We start from the raw sequence: 22593 nt of genomic DNA, 5'->3' as shown, positions 1-22593 counted from the left end.
CAACACTCATGTCGCTTACGTTTTTTTGCAGCTATTTTTCTCCACTCTCGCCCAAATATGACTTTCAAATAGCCTGAAAATATAAAATATAATCCATCCAGAACATGACCCCACTGAACAATGATAAATCTATTACAAAACTGCAAAAATTACTTTCACTATCTCTAGGCAACAAAAATTGTCAACCTAAATGATCTAAATTTATCACTTTATTTTATGAAATGCACACTTATAATACCTTTTATATGAGAGTGCTTGTACATGGGAAGATAATTTCTTTCAGTATTTTATTCTATAAATCATAAGCTAATTCAGACAATTACAGCAATTCAGAGGCCAGCATAAGTTGAAACATCTTTGAAATGCAGTTTTCTTTATAATACAGATATTTTAGCAAGCCTTCTCCTAAAGTTTCAATATCTTGATTTTACGTTCTATTGCCACTAGCAACACAGAAAAGGCTGTTAGAAAGACAGAAATGCATAAAAGGAAAATCTGCAAAGATTTTACCTTCTAAATGTCTATTAGGGTTCCATTTCACAGTTCAGTCTTACAAACTCTTTACTGAGCAAGATAGCAATGGCTGATATATTTAAACCTCTTGACCTGATGGATAATCCCCCTACAACAGAACACAAAAAGAATAGCCTGCCCAGCATGGGCAGTGCTGCCCCTGTTGTTGTTGTAAACTCGGGAGCAAGATGAATGCTAAAAAGTGAAAAGGAAAGAGGGATCATCCACCTTTTTTATCTTTTGTGAGTGTACCAAATGGCATCAAGCCAAAATCAGGCAACCTGCTGTTATTAAACAGTGTACTTAGCTGGGTGCCAGCGTGCAGCCTAGTTTGTGGTCCTGTAATTTTCTAGGATAGCTGCAGGCTTTGAAGAAGGCTGAATGAGTTCACATTCAGGACACAGAAGAAGACAGTCAGGGCACAGGTCATTTACTGGAAAAGAGGTAAAAGAATCTCTCTTGGAGGCAAAGTTGTCAAGGATCTGGAAGGGTCTTCAATGTGCAGATCAAGCTGAATTTAGAAAATTCAAACAAACATAGATGACAGGTATTCCTCAGAGGTAAGGGATGCAAACAGTGAGACAGCCAAAATCGAGCTTCATTGAAAGATGTAGAGAGAGTCATCTCCAAGGAGGTCAAATTCTCTACCTGTGAGACAGTTCCTAAATGGATCAAGGCAATCTGTTACCCACTGTGGTAGGGACAACCTGCATGTGCAGTTATTGCAGGTCATGGCACTATAGAGGGCACATGCTATGATTATAGTCAACATTTCTTCATATACTTACCAAAATAAAGTTCTGGCTTGCCACTTAAGTCATGCTGTGCTCTACCTGGTCTTTTTTGCCCATTTTTGCAAACCAATTCCTCTGCTTCTGATTAAGCACTGTTTGTGCTCAGCACAGCTTCCAAACTGCCCAAGGTCTTTTTGAACTAGAAATTTAATTGGAGAAAAATGTCTACTAAACACTAATTAGCTTGGAGGGCAATCCGAAAGAAATCTCAGTGAGATAAGTCACTCTCACCTCAAAGTGATTAATTATTTTCATGTCTAAGAGCCCATAATTGGACACACACAATAAACCTGTTTAGATATTTTGTCTTGTGTTTTTGATATAAACTGACACAGTGCAAGGGCTGTGAAAGGTGCATTCCTCAGAATGCTCATTATCCAACAAAGAAAAGGAAGAGACTACTGCATTGCATTAGACAAGGAATTGTTTAAAAAACTATTCTGTCCAAACTGTTCCAAAAACAGTTAAAAGCAAGAGATGGCTTCTAGTGTTGCAAAATAAAGCTTACATATGTACAGAATTTTAACATTAATGAAGAGCCTAACAACTATCCACAGAAAAAGGGGTAGAGGGGGAAACAGAGGGAGTTCTGAATGTAAGAGTGAGGTGTATCCTCTCCTCCCTGCAAGAGGATTTGGCTAATACAATCTTGGAACAGAAGAGAAAGTGTAAGAAATCACTGAAACCTATATGATCATCTGGAGGGAAATATTGTATGAAGTGAAGAGACTTCCCATATCTAATCTTACATGAAGTGATGTGATTTCTTCAATTTCTTCAACCACAGAACTCAAGTTTCTGTCTGTGTTGTCTGCTTTGAATTTGATAAATGAATTCACATTTTATTGTGCCCTGACTCCAGTGAAATGTGATAAAGTAGCCCCACAGGAAAAATATTTATCATGTTAATACTTTCTAAATGTCAGGGAAGAAAATAAATACATATATATCTGTTAATTTAAATTAAAAAATTACAAAACTTTTTCTGGAAAACTGTAACTCTTCCCCAGCTTATTACAGAAAGGAAAGTAAATATTTGCCTTTAAGATGATCCAACATTTTCCCACGGTGGTGAAACATAATTTTCTGAAGCAGTTTTTGCAGTACACACACTTGTGTATGTGTGTTTACACTTCCTTCTCCTTTTCAGAATTCTGCTTTTTTTGCTGGTAAGATTCTTAAGCACTTTCATTGGAAATAAAAGCCAGAAATCACCTTGCTATGAATTCATTTGTAGCTAAAAGGAATAAACAAAAATTTTTACACTAACATGTTTTTGCTATGAAACTCTTGTCTCAGAATTTAAACAGTTTCCAAGAGCATGATGTTTTTTGTCAGAACAGTACATATGTTTGTGAGCTTTCAGAACTCAGTTTGTAATTAGTTGTTCTTAAAATAAAATCTCTTGGAAGTTAAACAGAAACTAAAAAAGAGGCATTGAGAAAAAACATATAATCCTATAAAATCTTGTTTTATGCACAATAAGACAATTACTAATGTCTTATTAGTACAATTTGCTAATTTAAGCTAGTAAATTTCTTGTCCGCTTTTGTACACATCTAAGTGTTATGTGGCTTTAGAGATTAGTTCTTAAAGTCTTTGTCATAATCTTATAAAGTTCCTAAGCCTAATTTCAGAAGACATCACTAACTGTTGTTTACTTCATTTGTTTCAGAAGTATTTCTCTGATATTTATCACTTATTCAGCACAAAAAAAGTCACGGCTTTTATCACAGTGTGATTTTATGCTTTTTTTTCAAATGCAATTTGTGAGTAAACACCTGGACTGAGATGCCAGCTCCAAGACAAAACTGTAAAGACCTAACTAGAGATGAAATTTCTGCTGAAAGGAGAAATTCTTCACATTGTAGAATTTATTATGAATTTCATTCTGGTGAGAAATTTATTGGAATAAAAACAAGTAGTCTGGTATTTGGCACACCTTGAACTAGAATTAATTCCTCTCTTGACCATGAAAACTCTTGAACATGAACTGCAGAGAGCACAGAAATGCACATTGATAGACAAGTTTAGCTGCACAGCAGACAAGTCCATTTTTAACTTTGTTCAGAATTCATTTTCCATATCCTAAACACTCATAAGCTTTCAAGACCAGAAAGAGAACACATCTTATTTCCATGAATTTTTTTTTAAATAAATATCTGCCACTGCATAAGTAGCAAGGTTTTAAAGTTTTTTCCATTCTAAATGAATCTGTGATTCCATTATTTAATTCCTCACCCAAAGCAGGCTCACAAATTTATTTTAAATTTAGCTTCCAAACATGCAGGACCTGGCACATAAAAAGTTGAGTTTCTAAGGTACTGAGAAGCCAATATAGAATAGCACAAGCATAATTGCAGAAGATTAGTAAAAACTAATTAATTTGTATAATGAGTTATAGCATAACCTGTCAATTTTGAGGCTAATAACGCTAATCCTAATCATGTACATTTTAACCCTATATTAGAGTTGTGAGTCTCTGTGTTTTTGCAAAAGTGTGTGAGAGAATAGTTTTAACAACTATTTCTGTGGAGTAAAGTTGGTGGAAAGAAGAAAAGAAGAAATTTCTTTTAGGGGAACACTGCGACTATCTCTTGGTTTACTAATTCCTGATTTTGAGCAGATATTCTATATGCAGAAGCAAACCCTCTTAATTCAGATTTTACATACCTCAAGTAAACACCATGGCCATCTGGATTCCCTTTGGACTCATGCACTGCAGGATCATTCTACTGGTACAGTATTCAGGTTCACTTGGATGGCAATAAAGGTCATCTTGGACTGTCAAAGTACTCAAAAGCTGAGGAACTGTCTGACAAGACTTAGTCGAGGCAGTGTTTTCCTCATATGAAGTTCTCTCTATTGTTGCAGCAGCCTTAGAAGAGATGTAGCAGAAAAAACATTTCCTGTCCGAGTTCTTACAAATAAATTAGACTTGTCATGAGAGACTGCAGGAGTGCTGAACAGCAAAATTTAGTGCTTTGTCAGACTATTCTTATTTTCTTACAGACCTGTGCTTTATGTCAATTAGAATCTTGTTAGAATTTAATGAGAGCTAAGTGGCAAGATCAAATATTTTTAATCATTCCCTTGTTTTGCAAACTAAGGGAAATACTCCCAACATCTTACACTCCACTCAACAAACTGGTCTGGAAGAGGAGAAGAATCTGAGAGAATGGATAATGCCTCATCATGGTTTTTTTTTGCATGGTGTGTTCATACATATTTTCAGGAAATTTATTATGGTCTAAATTCATGAAGATCAATTTCAAAACCCATTTTTTTTTGTAGGTAACAAGTCCAGTGAACTACCCCATATCCATATATGTAGCCTTTTTTAGTTGTTTTGTTTCCTTATCAAGTGTTTTAAGTTGCTGTCCCAATGTGTAAATTAGAAATCTTTTGACTTCCAACTCCTCTAATCTCTACTATTCCTGTGAGACATTCCAAGTCTTATTAAAACAAAATCCTTTTCATTCTGGAGGTACAATACATGTGTAATTCATTCTTCTGCTTTTCTTCATCTCTGTTATCCTTCTAATAAACAATCTAAAGTTTCCATAATTCTAGATCTAAATTATTCTTACAGAAACATATCCTTATGTAGATAATGGATAATGATATTCATCGCCTTGGTAAACCACTTGAGATCTTCAGATGGAAAACACCAGATAAGCAAATATTATCATAAAAAGCATGTTTTTCATACAGAAAACCAATTATAATATAAATCAGATGCATTGTCAAAAGAAGTAAACATCGATAGCCTCCCAAACAAATTATTGTGCTGAACAACATTCTAACATACATATGATAATTATTTGAAAAGTGTTAAGGACAATATATACTCAAAGAAAAATATGCTGAAAGTTTAATCATGAAAAAAAAGAAAATATATTCTTGGGAGACTCCTTTCTAAACTTAGTGATTGTCTTCTGACAAAAAGAAGAAAGAAAATTAATAAGCACTGCAATTATTTGTTCACTACTGAGTCTAAATGGGCAATAAGTAAAACAATCAATTAGTTGAACTTTCAGTGTTTATCTTTCGGTGTGTCATCATTCTACCATGGGACTAAAATATCTCCATGTGTATAGTAATGTTTGTCATGACTTGTTAGAAATTATGCTTCAAAAATGTAGCTTTTTTAGTTCTAACTTGTGCAACATAGCATGGAGTTCTGTGGACAAGGTTATTAACCTAATGATTTCATGTTTTGATACTATTCAGCTCATTACCAGTTCTTAAAACAAAAATAATAAATAATTAATATTGACCCTGAAATTCATTCTCTGTGACTAGAAATCCATCAAGATTTTTAGTCAATAATACTCTGTTATTTCATTACTCTCTTGCAAATTTTGCTAACTACAATTCAATATTTACTCTAAAATATTTTCAACCATGTTTTCCTATTAAAATAAAAACAAATTGTCTTGTATAAATCAAACAATAACTAAATTAGGAAAATCTCACTGAAATAACTTGTTTTAGAGGATGACTCCTCATGAAATGTATTATGTGGCATCTCTCTATACAGTATCTGCTGGGAGCCCAGAAACCACCAGTGTGCTGGGCTGCATTCAAAGCCCGTGGGCAGGGAGGGGATTCTGCCCCTCTGCCCCCTGTGCTGAGAGCCCACCTGCAGGGCTGCATCCAGCTCTGGGCTCCCAGCACAGCAAGGACAGAGACCTGCTGCAGCCAGCCCAGAGCAGGCACCGAGGGCACCAGAGGGATGGAGCAGCTCTGCTGGGAGGAAAGGCTGAGAGAACTGGGATTGCTCAGCCTGGAAAAGAGAAGGCTTTGGGATGACTGAAATGTGGCCTCTCAGTACCTGAAGGGAGCCCATAGGAAACATGGAGAGAGACTGTTTACAAGGGCCTGGAGAGACAGGACAAAGGGGAATGGTGTCAAACTGAGAGCAGGTTTAGATTGGATATTAGGAAGAAATTCTTCCCTGTTAGAGTGATGAGGCACTCAAACAGCTTTCCAAGAGAAGCTTTGTCTGCCCCATCCCTGGAAGTGTTCAAAACCAGATTAGATGGAACCCTGAGCAACCTGGTCTAGTGGGAGGTGTCCCTGCCCACGGCAGGTGTTTGGAACTAGTCTTTAAGGTCACTACCAACCCAAAACATTCTAGGATTCCTTGATGATTATATTTTTTTCCCAACATTTACTAATACATGTGCTGTTCACCCAAGCTATTATTTTCTAGTTTAAAATGGAATATAGAGGAAAAAAATCAGAGAGATCAGCTGCTAATTCTTTCTCTTGGGATGATTTTATGATGGTACTCTATTCCTTGATTGTCTGTCTTTTGCCCACAAATGGTTGCTGCAGCTTCAAGGTGGGACCAGGGGACCCCAAGATGGAGCAAGTGAAGGGCTCATCTCTGTGAGCAGTGGCAAGAACAGTGTGTGATAACCTGACTGTAACCCCCATGCCCTGTCTTCCTGAGCCTCTGGAGGGAGGAGGTAGAGCTTAGAAAGAGGGAGAAGTGGTGGGAAGGCGTTTTTAAGATTTGCTTTACTTCTCATTATCCTGCTCTGAATTTGTTAATAATAAATCCAATTAATATCCTCAATTAGAGTCTGTTTTGCTCCTGACAGTAACTGGTGAGTGAACTCTCCCTGTCCTTAACTCATGAACATTTTGTTGTATTTTTTCTCCCCTGTGCAGATGTAGAGGGCAGTGATAGAGTGGCTTTGGTGGATGCCTGATGTACAGGGTCAAACCACTACAAACACACAACACAATGATCAAAGAACCATGGATTGCAGCGAGCCAGGAGATGAGTGTGGCTGCAGTACTGGCATGGGCCATTCTGCCACCACCTGCCCTGAACAAGGGTTGGTGACAGAGAGCAGGGTCTCCCCACAGCCATGTGGTGACCACTGCACAAGGTGAGCTGGTTCAGCTGGAAAAGTGAGGGAGTGAGCCAGGTCTTCCTGTGAACCCAAACCCAAAATAGGGCTCGTGTTTTCCTGGGAGTGGGGCATGGAGGTGGTCTCAGATTTGTCCCAGGGCAATTCAGGACCGCTGGTGCCCTCACAGCTCTGTTATTGACTGATGTACACATTTGTGCCACGGGTTTGAAGTAACCTTATCATTCTCTCTGTGTATAAATGGAGTTGTAAGAAAGTTTTAAATATGATTTTTGTGTGCTCTGAATCATATTTTATGTAATTTATATGGGTATGCGCCCTTATAAGATTTGCATGAAGTTTTTCTGCCTAAAGCTTATGGCAGAGACATCAACCATAAGCCCATCATTGCAGGCATAAGACAAAGTCAGGGAATAGAGTATCATCATAAAATCACCCCAAGAAAAATAATTAACAGCTGATCTCTCTGATTTTTTCCCTCTATATTACATTTTAAACTAGAAAAAAAATTGCTTGGGTGAACAATAGTACATGTATAAGTAAATGTTGGGAAAAAAATATAATCATCAAAGAATCCTAGAATGTTTTGGGTTGGTAGTGATCTTAAAGACTATCTGGTTCAGAAAAATATTAAAAACAGTAAATGATGACAGTCACTGAGAAATAAAAAATATAATTTTGGAAAATGCATTGAATTACAGGTACATTCATGGTACTTTATCTTTCTAGGATTTATGAATATACAGTAATATGGCAACACTCTTACACTATATAGTGGGTGAATTTCTGTTCTTCCATTTATTGTACAGTTGAGTACTCTATCCATTTTACAAGTGGTTTCTGTAGTTTAAAGGTTCCTTTGGATGAGTTCACTCTTTATTAAAGAATTACCATGTATTTCCACTACTAGTAGTAGAAACTAAAAAAAGAATTCCCATTGGAGACATCTCTATTGTCATTCAAGGAGTACTTACCCCAGGTTAAAATTTTACATTTTAACTTGCAGATAATTTTCAAAACACATGGGGAACAGCACTGATATGCATTAGAGGATTAGATACTGTTAACATGAGAAAATATAGGATAGTAGGAGTTTGTTTTCCAGGAAAATAAATTTCTTTCAGTGAAGAATATTTATGAAGCAACCCATGATGAAATTAAAAAAATAAACAATTGCAATACAGATAAATTATGTTATGTTGCATTAGTTTTCATGTATGCTGTTGGAGTTTTTCAAACTATGTCTCAACCTAAGAAGAACTATTTCAGATTTTTGCAAAATTATAGAAAAATAAAAGAAACAATATGGGTAAGTAGGACATTGAGAAGTATCTTCTCGCATTTGAAAAAGATGTCATAGACTATTTCTTATAAGACTATAACAAGAGAGTTTAAAACGGGAATATAAATATCCTAAAATGTGTTACCTTTAGATGAAATATGTTTTATTTAAGAAATGTAGAATAATAAATCTAACCATGGAAAATTTTGATTACAGTAGTAACCATAGTGGCAAAATCTATGTAATTTAATAAAAACTACTAATATTGCATTGACTGTACTTGTTACTAGTACATTACAATATAACATTATGATTATTTGAAGAACTAAGTGCATAGCTTCCTTCATTAGACTTTAGGAAGAACTGATGACATGTGAACCACCTGGAGCTATTACAGCAGTATGAAATGCTTTCTTCTCATTTTACCTTTCCAGAATTCTACAAAAATAATTTCTGAATCATATACTTTTTTATCCTAAAGGACTTTAGTATTTATCAAAATACTCAAAGTTTTAGCATTTATCAAAAATAGTTTATGGCCTTTTTTTTTGTCATAGAGATGTCATCAACTCTTACAGAGTTGATCAACATGAAATTTTACAGCAACAGTGCTCAGCTCCACATCTCTTACTTGTAAGTAATCCAGCTTCACATGAACTGATTCAAGTCTATTGATATGAATTTTGCTCAAATCTGAGATTTAATTAATGTACTAATAATCTGAGATTTAATGTACTAACAGGAATTCAAATCAAACTCTAGGAAATAGTGTCCTTCCCATCATTTTTCAATTAAGGAAGTTCAATTAAAATTTTACCGTCAAAAGAGAATTCAGGCTGAGATTTTTAAGTGATAATAAACATTATAATAGGAGAATTTTAAGCAATGTGGAAGGCAGATATTGTTGTTTAGAGATTATTTTTAATACCTTTTTGCTGAAGATAAATCTGAGACTTTATCAGCTTCATGGAAATAACATATCAAGGGACGTACTGGAAAAATGCGGTGGCAAATATTTGGTAAATTAATTCAAAACCAGCATTCCCTTTTCCCAGAAGAAGCTAGAGTACTAAAGAAACTAAAAAGCTTCCAGTTTCATTTGACTGAAAGAACTGAAGAGCAAGTTTCTAATATATATATATAAAAATGTGTGTAGTGAGAGTACTTCACACTAGAAGCTGGTTTTAAATCAGTTCTGTTAAAACTACATCACATCCTTGTTTGCCTCAAGATCCAGTTGTGTACAGATTGCTGTACATAAACACATACTTTAAATATTCTCTCAGGTACTGATGTCTCTCATATATGTTCTGCAAAGGCCTTTATTCAAAAATATTGTAAAAGCAGCTTTATCAAATCTTCCTTAAATATAATTTCAAATACTGAGTTCCTCTTTCTTTGGTTGTCAGATGGCAAATATACATTTTAAGAAAATGTCCTGGTGATAAGAGGTTAGCTTGCATGTAACTACCAAGCTTAAGTTGAATATTTTTAACAGTTTGTTATCTACATTTTTCACTTTATGTCAAAGACATCTTGAATGTAAGCTTTTTACCTCTAGAAACAATTTAAAAAAAAAATAGTTACATATTTTATCTCTCTAACCAAGTTGCCTCAAGGTAGGAAATCTGTGATAGCAGAAAGTAACATTCTTTGATCTTTACAAAGACAAAATAATTATCAATATCAATATTGATTGGCATTTATTCCACCTTTGTAGGGCTTTGCATAATGGTTAGGTTAATATTAACATTAATAAAATGTCTTTTAACAACCAATCAATACTTGGACGACCACAATATCCTTCAACTCTCTAAAATTTATTTTATTAGATCTGGCATTTTTGCTCCTACCTATATTTTACTAGTTAATAATTAATGGCAATTATCAGTTATCTGACTGTACAATTCCTTAATTACATAAAAATGTCCCTGTGCTACGAATACACAAAATATTATCATTTTTTAAAAAAAAATGATTAGAATTTCTGGATAGATATTTTTAACATCATCACCTTCAAGAAAGAGAATGAAGTAGAAATTATTTCTCTTCAATGGGTAATTCCTTCATACCCATTGTAAACCTTTACCTCTGGAACTGCATTTGAACTACTGTCTGAGTGGGGGCCTCTGTGTGGAATTGTATTGACTGGCGCTATCAGCACTCTAGTCACAACTGGCTGAATGGTGCTAGTCAGTGGTAGAGACAGTTACAGGGGCAAAGTCAGAGGAAAGTCTTACACTGCAATGGAGTTGAGAATTTAAAGATCGGTCAATATTTATCTATGACGAATTGAGCACTATTGAAAATGAATAACCGATAAATTTGTGAAATTAGTGGAGTTTTCTCTGAGTTTGTTTTTTTTTTCCACTGTATTAGCAAAAAACCTATTTTGGAATGCAAAAATTTGATGTGCCTTACTTTTATCCAATATTACAGTGGCTATTGTTTCCCAAGTGACTCATTGCCTTCTTTCTTCATGAACTGATGAAAGTACAGCATTCAAAAAACTGGCACAAATTAGTGCCTTGGTTAAAACATACTAATTTACTTCTTAATGCAGGGAGTGAGAAGATATACTCTTTTTTCAAATCAATAGCAAATAATCATGTAAACATGCTGTGTGTTTTAGCTCTGGGACTGTACAGAGTACTGGAAGAATCCAGATGCCAAATGTAAAGAATGTAATGAAAAGGGTGTCTCCAGAGAATCTGAGGAACTGAGAGATCTTGGACAAGACAAAATCAGACCAAAGAAATCTCACTGGATAGATTCATTCCTACTTAAAAGCATAGTTTAAGGTACATTTAAGAATATATGTATACTCTTAAACAAAGGTGCATCCACACCCATTCCCCTCCCTGGTTTCCTTTAATGGCAAAGCATAGTTGTTTTTGTTCACACGTTTGTGTGACAGATACAAGTTCAAACCTCATATGACCCTTGTTGGTACTTGACCTTTCTCAAATTTCAAAAAGGAAAGCTATCCTTGGAATGTTTTCATATCACATTTTATAGGTTTTTCTCTCTCCTGTTCTTGTACTCTTTATTTAAATGTGAGGGCATCAAACCTTTTTCTAACCATTACAAAAAAATTAAATGAAGACAAAAAAGCCCAATGTGATGGTACAACAAAGAAACAATTTTCTGCTGAACTGCACTTCTCTATGAACTTCAAGACACATTTTAAAATTCCACTGAAAAGAACCATTTTGTATGAAAGCTATCACCTTAGACTCCCCCATTGTCACTTGGGGTTAATTTATTTCTGGATGTTCCTAGTTTTGTTGGGGATTTTATATTTTGGTTTGGTTTTTTGGTGGTATTTTTTTGGTTGGTTTGTTGGTTGGTTGGTTGGTTGGTTTGCATCCTCACATCCTAGCTCTGTGTTATTATTTTTATGTGTTTTTGCATAGATTAGAGGATTTCCTAATTCCTGATTCATCAACATTTTAAATGGGATCAGAAATGACGCACTTGGAAAACTTGTGAAGATTTCTAAGAATTCCCTTCTCCATGGCAACTTCTTTTTAATAATTAGCAATCTTAGTATGAAAATCAATAGCTGCACAAAGCAATAAAATAACAAAACAGAATCTCCAAAATTGCTAAGGTATTTACTGTGGTTTATTCATATATGGGCAAAAGTTTTCCTCAGACTTCTTTGAGATTGTAAAAAGAAGAATCTGGGCTCCAAGGAAGCACCTTCCTTGATACCAGATGTTTAGGTCTTGAGAGCTCACACAAATAAATGAACTGTATATCTATGTGTGCATGTATATGTGTTTGTGCAGCTTCGGGCCTTTGTTTTAAGTGCAGCTGGAACTCCAGAAGCAGAAAAAACCCTGTTCTAATACTGCATGTAAAATCTAGGTGCTGCTGAGCGATTACACATCTGATTTTTAGATTAATATTTGGCAAGCATTGATTATGATTCTTGCAGTGGGTTGACCTTCTGTCTAAGGGTGTTATGCTTTTTCTTTATGTAACTAGCTTAAAATTATTGACTGTTTGCAGTTCTGCTTCTGTTTCAAACAGAGCAAATGAACCAACACAAAATATGTTTTGAATGTAATAGTCTGAAAAAAAGGAATATAAACAGAATCAGTTTTCAAAATATTTGGACCTAAGTTAGATACAAGTAGACTAAAATTGCTGTATCCAGTGATCATTAAAATGGTTACTCAAATAAATATGCAGATATTGCTTTGCTCAACTAGACAATTAACCAGATGTTATAAATCGGAAATTCCATCAAAGTTTTATACAGCAAAGGCTGAAGAAACATGTAGCATTAAATTTAAAGATTGCTAGACCTTACTTGTTATGGAGGTGCAAAACTGTACAGTGAATATCTTCAGAAAGCTGCTTCTGAAATGTGATTCATTCTATCTATAATATAAACTGTCAATTTCTTGACATTGTCCATCACAAATGGATTTCCCATCCCATCCATTCCCACAAAAGAAGGTTGTTATTCTTTTTAAATTGAAAGAAATACAGATTATTCCAATCAAAAAGAGCACTGATATTTGAAATTGATTTGAAAAATAAAGTATGTCCCCTGATAAACTGGTAGATGTAGACTATGACTATGATGATAATTCTGATAATTTCTTTTTTGTACAAACAACTGGTAAACAAAGGTGCATGAAACTGCCACTGCCTGCTAACTGGCACACCTACCTCTGTAACTCAAGTTGAAAAAAATCAGTTTTCATCTAGAGACTCTGGATGCAGTCCTCATCAGAGAGTATCTGAGCTGAATGCTTCATTTGGAGTCAAACAACACTGTATTTGAAATAAAGTTTTTAAATATACAACACTTCTTGGCATAAGGTTGTTTTGACATTTTGCCCCCGACCTTTTAGGATGTGACCTTTTGCCACTGAAATACACAAGACTTATTGCAATGAAGAATCCTTTCATTCTGGAAGCTTAATATCAGTGGGTTTGGAACTAGATGACCTTTAAGGTCCTTTCCAACACAAAACATTCCATGATTCTCTGATTGATTCCTTTTCCTTCTAGTATTTCTAAATATCTAGTATAATTTATTGGAAATTAGGAAAAAAAAAAACCCAGAGCTTGAAATCTATACAACTATTATAGAGTAGGTATAGATGTTGATTTTTCTTTTAAAATGTTGTTACTAGGTGTACACAATTATCTTAATTTTAGTGGCAGGTGTTTGATGCCACATAAAAGAAATTACTAAATTAACTTCAAAAAGACTAGTAATAGTTTCAAAAATTGCTTCTCAGTGAAGACAAATAATTATAAATTTTAGGAAACATCCTGTTGAATTGACACAATTGTAATGACATCTCTGTAGGTGGTTCATATCTTGTACTGCTTTATAAGCTGCTTGGAGCATAATGACAGCATTTGCACAATAGGCCTACGCAAGGGTGAGGCAGCATAATTGCAGCAGCAGTGAAGCATGAATACAGACTAATTAAAAAAATTGGAACTGCTACACTCAGGCTCGCATTTCATCTATCTTATTTCATTTACTTTTACATGCTTTTGTGGTTACAGAATTGCTGTGTTTGTTGTCTGAATATTGCAGATAATATTGTCCATTTGCTGCCTCCATCTTCCTGTTTTCTTGGAATGCGTCAGTTGTACAAGCAGAGTCCCATTTACTGAGGAATCTCTTCTAATCTTTTACTTAAGGCCATGCTGTGGGCAGTCCGTGTTCCCTTGCATAAGCAGTATATATGTAGTAACGTCCTAGGGTGACTTTATGATACTTGTATACCAAATCATCTGTTCTGTTTATGCTGGATATTATATTCTGTGCCTTCAAGACTGGCTGAGAGCGAAGGCAAGGAGAAGCACAGAGTTTTGTTATCAGTGACTGCACTCACTCCTCCACATTCTGTGCTGGACTGTGTTGTCTGGGCATGGATGGAGCAGAACAGAGCACTCCTTTGCTTTTTAGTTAGTTTAGCTAGCTGAGGCAGAGAAGTTTTCCCTGCACTGTTTTTCTTTCCTTTTTCTTGGAACTGTCCGAGCCTGCTCCAAACTGGGACCTGGGGAGTACCAAGAGTTTTCACTTTGTGGCCTACCGAGGCCTACTTGACACCATGATATTTTATGAAACATCCCTCTGCCAGGACTTTTTCTCCTGAGAAGCTGGGAAGTTCCAGCTTCCCCATGTTTTGCTCATTTGGAATGTGATTTGGAGAATTGTTTACCCAGCATGTGAATTGTTTTCAATTAATGGCCAATCACAGCCAGCTGTGTCAGGTCTCTGTCACGAGGTTTCATTATCATTCTTGTCTAGCCTTCTGATGTCTCCTTTCTCTTTCTTTAGTATAACTTTAGTATATAATTTCTTTTAATATAATATCATTAAACAATAAATCAGCTTTCTGAGAACTTGAAGTCAGATTCTTATCTCTCACCCTGTCCTGGGGACCCTCACAGTACCACCAACAATTGGTGATCCTGAGTGAGTCACACCACAACACCTGCTCTGGGCAACCTTTCCCAGAGCTGGAGGGATTGATAACAGAGTAACCACCCACAGGAGAGATTTTCTGAATTTTTCATATCTTCAGAGTGGTGAATGAGTTTTGTCATCGTATATTGTTCATTTTTTGTACTGGAGAGTGCTCTGCCTGTTAAATAAACAGGTTTGTTCCACTTCTCTCTGAAGAAATTTTTCCAGAACCTGATGAGGGGAGGGATCATGTGGGTTTGCTTTCTGGGGGGGCCTCATTGGAGGTTTTCTCCGAAATTTGCCCTAAACCAGGACAAGATATAAATAAGCATGTATACACACCTGTATGCACACACACCTAAATTCACAGATTCTTCTCAGGAGCCTACAAGAAAGATCAAGAGAGAAACTATTTTAAAAAGTATATTTACTGGACAAGAGGGAATGGCTTCAAACTGAGAGAGAGCAGGTTTAGATCAGGTATTTAGAACAACTTCTTCCCTGTGAGGTGGTAAGACAGTGGCACAAGTTGCCCATAGGAGTTGGGGATGCCCCATCCCTGGAAGAGTTCAAGGCCAGGCTGGATAGGGCTCTGAACAAGCTGTAAAAGGTGTTCCTGCCCATAGTAGGAGGGTTAAATCTAGATGATCTTTATGCTCCCTTCCAGCCTAAGCCATTATATGATTCTATGATTATCCCTTTTCTATAGTTTTCCATTGGCCTAAAACTACCAGAAAACCTATGTTTGTATGTGTATGTAGCCTCTCCTAAATCCTGCCCCCTTTTTTAGGGACTAAATGTTGTTGATGAAAATGAGTCTCAGAGAGCTGGTTTTGACCTTTACTGCCAGGGGGAATCAAAACAGGACAGGGGGCCTTGTACCTCCCTGGTTCTTGGAGCTCTGAAATATGTTTTGTCTTTCTGCCCAGGGAAAAGGTAAGGAAAAGTACTGGGAAAACTAGCTACAAATGCACTAATAGGCTACAAAAATGTGCAAAGAATACAGAGAATATGTGCAAGAAAAAAGGCAAAAATCAATCCAGCATCACTTCAAATATTATGTCATTGGATATGTCAAAACAAATACTGATATAGGGAAAGAAAATTCCTTCCCAAAAGTGGGAAGCAGATGGTATTTCTCATTGGAGGTACAAGGAAAAAGCATTCTCTTTAAATGAATCCTTTTTTTATTTTTTAAACTGCTAAAATTACAGAGTTGAATTTGTGCTGACTGAAGAAAAACACAACAAAACGTTGAAGATGAACTAAAAGTGATCTTATATGGAAGATTGATTTAATAAATTTGTTTAGTTTCTGTTGTATTTTTGCCAGCAGTAGGAAGAAACAGGCAGAACCTTCCATCTTGGCATTAGTGATACTCATTAGTCCAAGCAGAGCAACACTGTGTGCAACTACAAAAGGCATCTCTGAACAGCACCAAATATTCAATTCAATTAACAGGATCATTATGCATGGTTTTGCTCAGCTAATATTAATTGTTAATGATCATCCATAACATCTGGGACAGAAGGGCAGCTGCACCACACGAAATGCTTCTGGCACTGAACCGCGCATAATCTTAGAGAAGAGACTTCTCTGAAGGGGCAGCCCTGGGTCAGCACAAAGGCATTACATAGTCAGACTTGCTTGTATTTTCTGCCTTTTTGCTTGTCACAAGTCACATTTTGCAGTCTTGACTTGCAGCATCTGTTTTTTCATGCTGTTTAATCCTGCTACTGGATTCTTCCTAGAACAAGATCACATTGCAACTTAAAGAACAGTGGAGGCAAGTTTTAATTATTTGACCTCGCTAATTTCAGTTGCTTTACATAGGGTTTCTTGATTTTTTAGAAGACAACCTGTATATTCTCTCATTCTAGATTTCGATCTCCATCTGTTCTCCTACCAGGGAGGTTTTCAACAATTCTGAGACCCCTAGATCATGCCATATTTTTCAATCTTGATCTTTTTTATTTTTAAAATAAGCTTTTTCACATCTCACTTTTGTTGAATTCATTTTCTGTAATAAAAAGTACATACATTAAACAAAACATTCTGTGGTATCTTCTTACTGAAATTATGAATAATATATGTTTAAAATCAGTTTTTCCTGAAAACAATGATTGTCTTCCTTTCTGCCATCAGCGTTAATCAATCAGTTGTTTACAGACATAGTATGAAGCTTCCTTTAAGCTTCTCGCTACTCTATCATATTTTGAAATTATTTTGGCTTTTAAGAGCCTTTCTCTATTATTCCATTCTAGCCATGTTTCACTTGATAATTTATCCATGACTATCTATGTTCAGAATTCTCTCAGAGACAAGTATGATAAGGTCCATCTCAATTAGTCATAAGTTGTGTGTAAGGAGAAAGACAATTAAACTTTTATAAATAATCAAACATTCAGTAGAAAAGAACTGAAAGTGTTTTTCCTCAGTTGTACATAAACTAATTTTCAGGTAAATGTTGAATGAATAAGAATGACTTTGTACTTGTAGCTTAGACAGTCCATGCAAATGCTTTAGAAAACGTTAGTTATATGTGCTTGAGCATAAGCTTAGGAGATAAATATTGCCCATTTTACTATTTGCTGCATACATACATCTTAATGAAGATATAGTTATTTTATTTCTTATATCTCTATGGTGTTAATGTTGCTATTGTGTATTAAAAATACTTTGAAATTGTACCACAAAAAATAAAAGAGAACAAGCATTATTATGGAAATATAAGGAAAAACAATTAATTAAACATACGGCTATTGGTCAGCAAAAAAGTGAATCAGTTTTTTTAAAATCCCCAGTTCTACCATTCTTACTTTTACTCTTGTTATTTACAACACCAAATTTTTTGTTTATCTATCAATGATATTTCAGAAGCAAGTGCTACCACTAAGATAGCATTTTCTTAACAGTAAATGCTAACTGATGTTGGACCATTTCAAACTTCACATGGACAGATTACTATATTACCTTTGAAATTCAAGGCAGGAGACTGATCTCCATGAGGACTGAATTTTTCTAAAACCCTAGTTTTAGAAAAATATTTTTAAAGTATTTCAATAATTTAAAAATAATTTCATAATTATTTTTAATAATTTTTAAATTTTATAAATTATTTTATGTATTTTTAAAGAATTTTTTTCCCCTCTCATTATTTCCATTCAGTTAGTCTGGATACTGGAAAGAATTCCTTTAGGTACTGTGGCAGGTTGACCCAGCCAGGTACTGAGCACCACAGAGCTGCTCACCCACTTCCCTCTCCTGCACAAACATGAGAGAATTGGTTGACTGAGATAAAAACTGTTTAATGAGTGGAGAAAATGTGAAGAGGGGAGAAGTGATGCAAAAGAAATTTCTCACCATTTCTCACAAGCAGAATGATATCCAGGCAGTCTCTGAGCAACAGCTGCCTCCCAGACCAGCTTCTGCCGCTGGACTCAATGGAGGGTCCCTTCCAACTCAGAATATTCTGTGACTGTGGGATGTTTGGCGTGGAATATCTCTTTGGTTCACCTGGGTATGTTGTCCAAGTTATGTCCTTTCCTAACCTCTTGCTCCACACCCTTGTCCCAGGGAGTGAGGCAGGGTGAGGAAGATCAGTGTGTAATCTATACTTTGGGTAACAAATCCAAAACATAATGCTGTACTCTCTGCTGTGGAGCAAGTTAACTCCATCACTACTGTACACACAAAAATGAGCACTGCAGAGGAAACAGGTTTCAATTATGGCCCCTTTAATGAGGATAACCTCTGTTGAAAATGCAAGGAACTTTTAAATCATGTATGGCTGTTTATAAAAATTCAAACCTCACAGGTTTCTAGACAAGCTATGGAATATATTTTGAATTTCTGAAAAAGTCACAAATACATTTTTCAAGGCTCTTTCTAAGGGTTTGTTCCTTACATCACTATTCCATTCTTGATTGTTAATTTGTATAGGTGAGAAAATCTGAGTCAGAAATCTTTAATGATCTGTTTCCCATGTACAGCAGCAGCAAGAGCAAAAAGAGTGAAGCAGAAATAACTAATTCTTATGGAACAATGAGCATTTTGCTGCATATGTACTTTTGGCAAACAGCATGATAATTCTGTCCAGATTATCAGTGTGTACTGCAAAAAAAGATCAGATTAATTTTCTCAGTACTCAATATATGCAAGCAATGAAACAGAAAATCAAAATGACCCATAATCAATATCTGCATAGCATCATTCCCTTACCTAAGAATGTAATTTCCTAATCAGTAGAACAATCAAAATAAAAATAAAGACCAGCAATGCAACAAGTTGTACTGAGCAAGATGGAACAAAAATACCCTTACTATGACAGAACTATCACAAGCACAGGGAAATGCAGAAAGACAATGGCAGACATACAAACCACAAGTGAAAACCTCCAAGGAGAAGGTACAGTGTCTCAGAAAAACACCAAGACACTCAAGAAGACAGAAGAATGACCAAGACAAGCATTTACCATCTAGTTAACTGTCTGAAAAATCAAAAGTAAGATGGGCAAAGATGAATCTTATCACCTTTAATGAGAATCATGAAAGATTTATGTTTATGAATAAAATTCCTGTGACATTGAAGACATGCACAATTATCAACTCACTCAACTCACTTCCTTTGTACAGTAAAGGTTTGAACTAGATTACAGTCATCACCCAGAACCTGAGCAAGGGCATATCTGTAAATAATAATCCAAGAGGTCATTTGAATCTGACAGGTCACAAAAACAGTCTGCAAGATGAGTTGGATCTTATTATCAGGTACAAGATGGTAACTGAGATAGAAATCATTGGCAAGGGATTTAATATCCCCAACAAAACAGAGCTCTTTTATAAAGGAAGAAGTAATAGCAAAATAAAGTCTCCAGGCAAACTCTAATCTCTACTGAACTACATTATGTGAAGGTCAATGAGTAGGGAAGGAAGGAAATAGAAGTGTGGTCTATAGGGGCATAAAGATACAACTACAAAAGCCTTGAAAAAAGCATCTGAAATTGCAGTTAACTATTTAGGTCACAGCAAAAGAGAAAATCTTGACTTGCATCAGTTATAACTCACAGTAAGGACCATAATGGATGAGGCCAAGTAATTGAAAGAATCTACTGTTTAAATAAGCACTCTCATGCCCATTTTGTCAAAGGAACTAATTGATAAAGTCAAATTATGCATACAAGAAAGTTTACCATGCGGCTCCTAGTTATAACCAGGTAGCATCAGATACATAACATGTGAGTGCAGTATGTGAATGAAACATTATTTTAATCTTTTCAGTGAATTATCTCCATCACTTACAAATGATTTACTGAAGCAAGTCTTCTAAGAGACTGTCATGAGTCACTACAGGTTTACCCTGATTCTTTTGGTTACAGTACAGACAAACTACCAGCCCACAGCCTGCTTAAAAATATGACAATTGGACAAAAATAACTTCGTACTTAGCATTTATGCTTACTGTAGACCTTGTGCTTTACATTTTCCCTTGAAAGTTAAAAAGATAGACTTTCTGGTGGCCATCTGCCCCGTAAAAATAGAGAAATAACCCCTTAAACCTGTGCATTCCATCTCCATAGAACTCTCATTTTATTTCAGGGCTTTTCTTACAAGCATTTGCTCTCAGTTTCTCCTTGCACTCAGTTTTCTAAACTGTCCTTCAGTCTAAACACCAACTTGACAGGGTATGTCAAATATTCTTTCTCCACTATCACATAAAAATCAACATGAATATTTCCCAGCAGAAAAAGGTGTAGCAGCCATAATTATATGTATCTATATCTATATCTATATCTATATCTATATCTATATCTATATCTATATCTATATCTATATCTATATCTATATCTATATATATATCTATCTATCTTCAGGAATTAACTCTTTAAAACTTTATAAATGATAAGTAACACAGGAATCAGCTGAGGAGAGGAATTTGAGCTCTATATATAAACCTAAAATTATCAACCCAAAATTTTCCGTTCTTGACACAAATGTCAATGCTGTGTAACATTTTAACATTTCCATCCAACTTAGGTGTTAAAACTGGATGACAACTACAAGAAAACATAAAAGTTATCTGTATTTTCCCAATATTTATCAATATCTGGTTGACCAAATGTTTCATGTATTTGTCTAAAGTATTTGTCAGTATAAACAGAATATCTCTGAAAGAACTACACATGACCACCAGAGGAGTGGAAAAGTAAGTGGAGACTTCTGATAGTGTCATTCACTAAATATATTCATTGCTTCTGTGATGCTCATTTTGACTTTGTTATTGTTTTTGTACACCATCTCTGACCATGTACCAGACCTTGCAGCTAAAGAGAATATGGAAAACAAGGCCACTAGATAGAATATAAATGTAATTAGCAAAAATAGCATTAACCTTTTGGTGGCAAAAGTTTCAAGCAAAAACTCAAATTGTCGAAAGTTACCGCAATTTTGTATTTCATAAGTTTTTGCAGTAAGTTCCTCACTGTTCTGTCAACACTTCATACATAATATATTGAATTTTCTATGTGGAGAACATTTCTCCTAAACAAACATCAAATATTTAATGCTAATGTTCTTCATGACAAGGCAATAACCTCAAAATATATACTGTTAGTTTCTACTTGCCCTTTCCATCATGATATTTACAAAATAATCATTTTTTCTCATGCCCCTGAAACCTTTTTATTGTAAATTTCTAACATCAAGGTGGGTGATTTTTGGAGAATTTGCATGTTTTGAAAATATTAGAAAGACATTAATAAGGTATTGTGATCTTCTAAAACCAAAAAAATTATTATATAATTTCCTTGGCACCCCACAAATATTATTTTCCAAAGTAAAGGTAACATCTCCAAATGAAATCACAACTCACAAACAATGCCACATATTTCTTTTTCTTTTCTTCTTAACATAATTTTCACATTGTTTTCATTGAATAAAACCTCTTTTAATTGTCAAAGGGAGCTAGAGGCCTCACCATTAATAAGGGTACATCTTCCATGAAATATCAGGTATTTTGTGATGTTCTCTAGTCACTTTCTTCAATGGGTAGCAGTTTCTGTTCCACACACTGTGACAGTAAAAGGAATAACTAAATAAGTCAGAAAACATGAAGTATTCTCTCTCTCCTCCTTTTTAGTTGCCTTGCCACAATTGTTAAATTGTCTTTTGCTAGTACATTTGGGAAATCATCCCTTAGTGTCATTATATAAGGCACTTCGGGATCTTTTGTAAACTAGGGCTCTATATCAGCCTCTATTTTCAAGTGTGAGTTATTAACAGGTCCCTAATATGGATTTTAAAAACTTGTTCCAGTTTATATAAAGTCCTGTGTCAATTTAGGGATAGAAAAACACAAACTAGGTTACAAAAGGAAAAAAAAAATCTTTGCAAAGAAGCCCTCCCAAAAACTCCTTTCACTATAAGCACTGATCTCCAAAAACTCCTTTCACTACTGATCTCCAAAGTGCCTTAGATTGAACACTATCATAAACTTCTGTTCTTTCACTGTATAACACAGAGTACCAAACACATGACAATATGATTGATTACCTTTCCTGCTCAGATACTGCACAACGAAATTAATATTATAAGGAGAATTTAAAAAATCATGACAAAATGCATCTTTCACAGTCAAAGACATGAATAGAAATGGTGCTGGCTCCAC

Source organism: Melospiza melodia, chromosome 2, assembly GCF_035770615.1.
Source record: "Melospiza melodia melodia isolate bMelMel2 chromosome 2, bMelMel2.pri, whole genome shotgun sequence".
Lineage (NCBI taxonomy): Eukaryota > Metazoa > Chordata > Aves > Passeriformes > Passerellidae > Melospiza > Melospiza melodia.
This window is presented reverse-complemented; position numbering follows the sequence as displayed.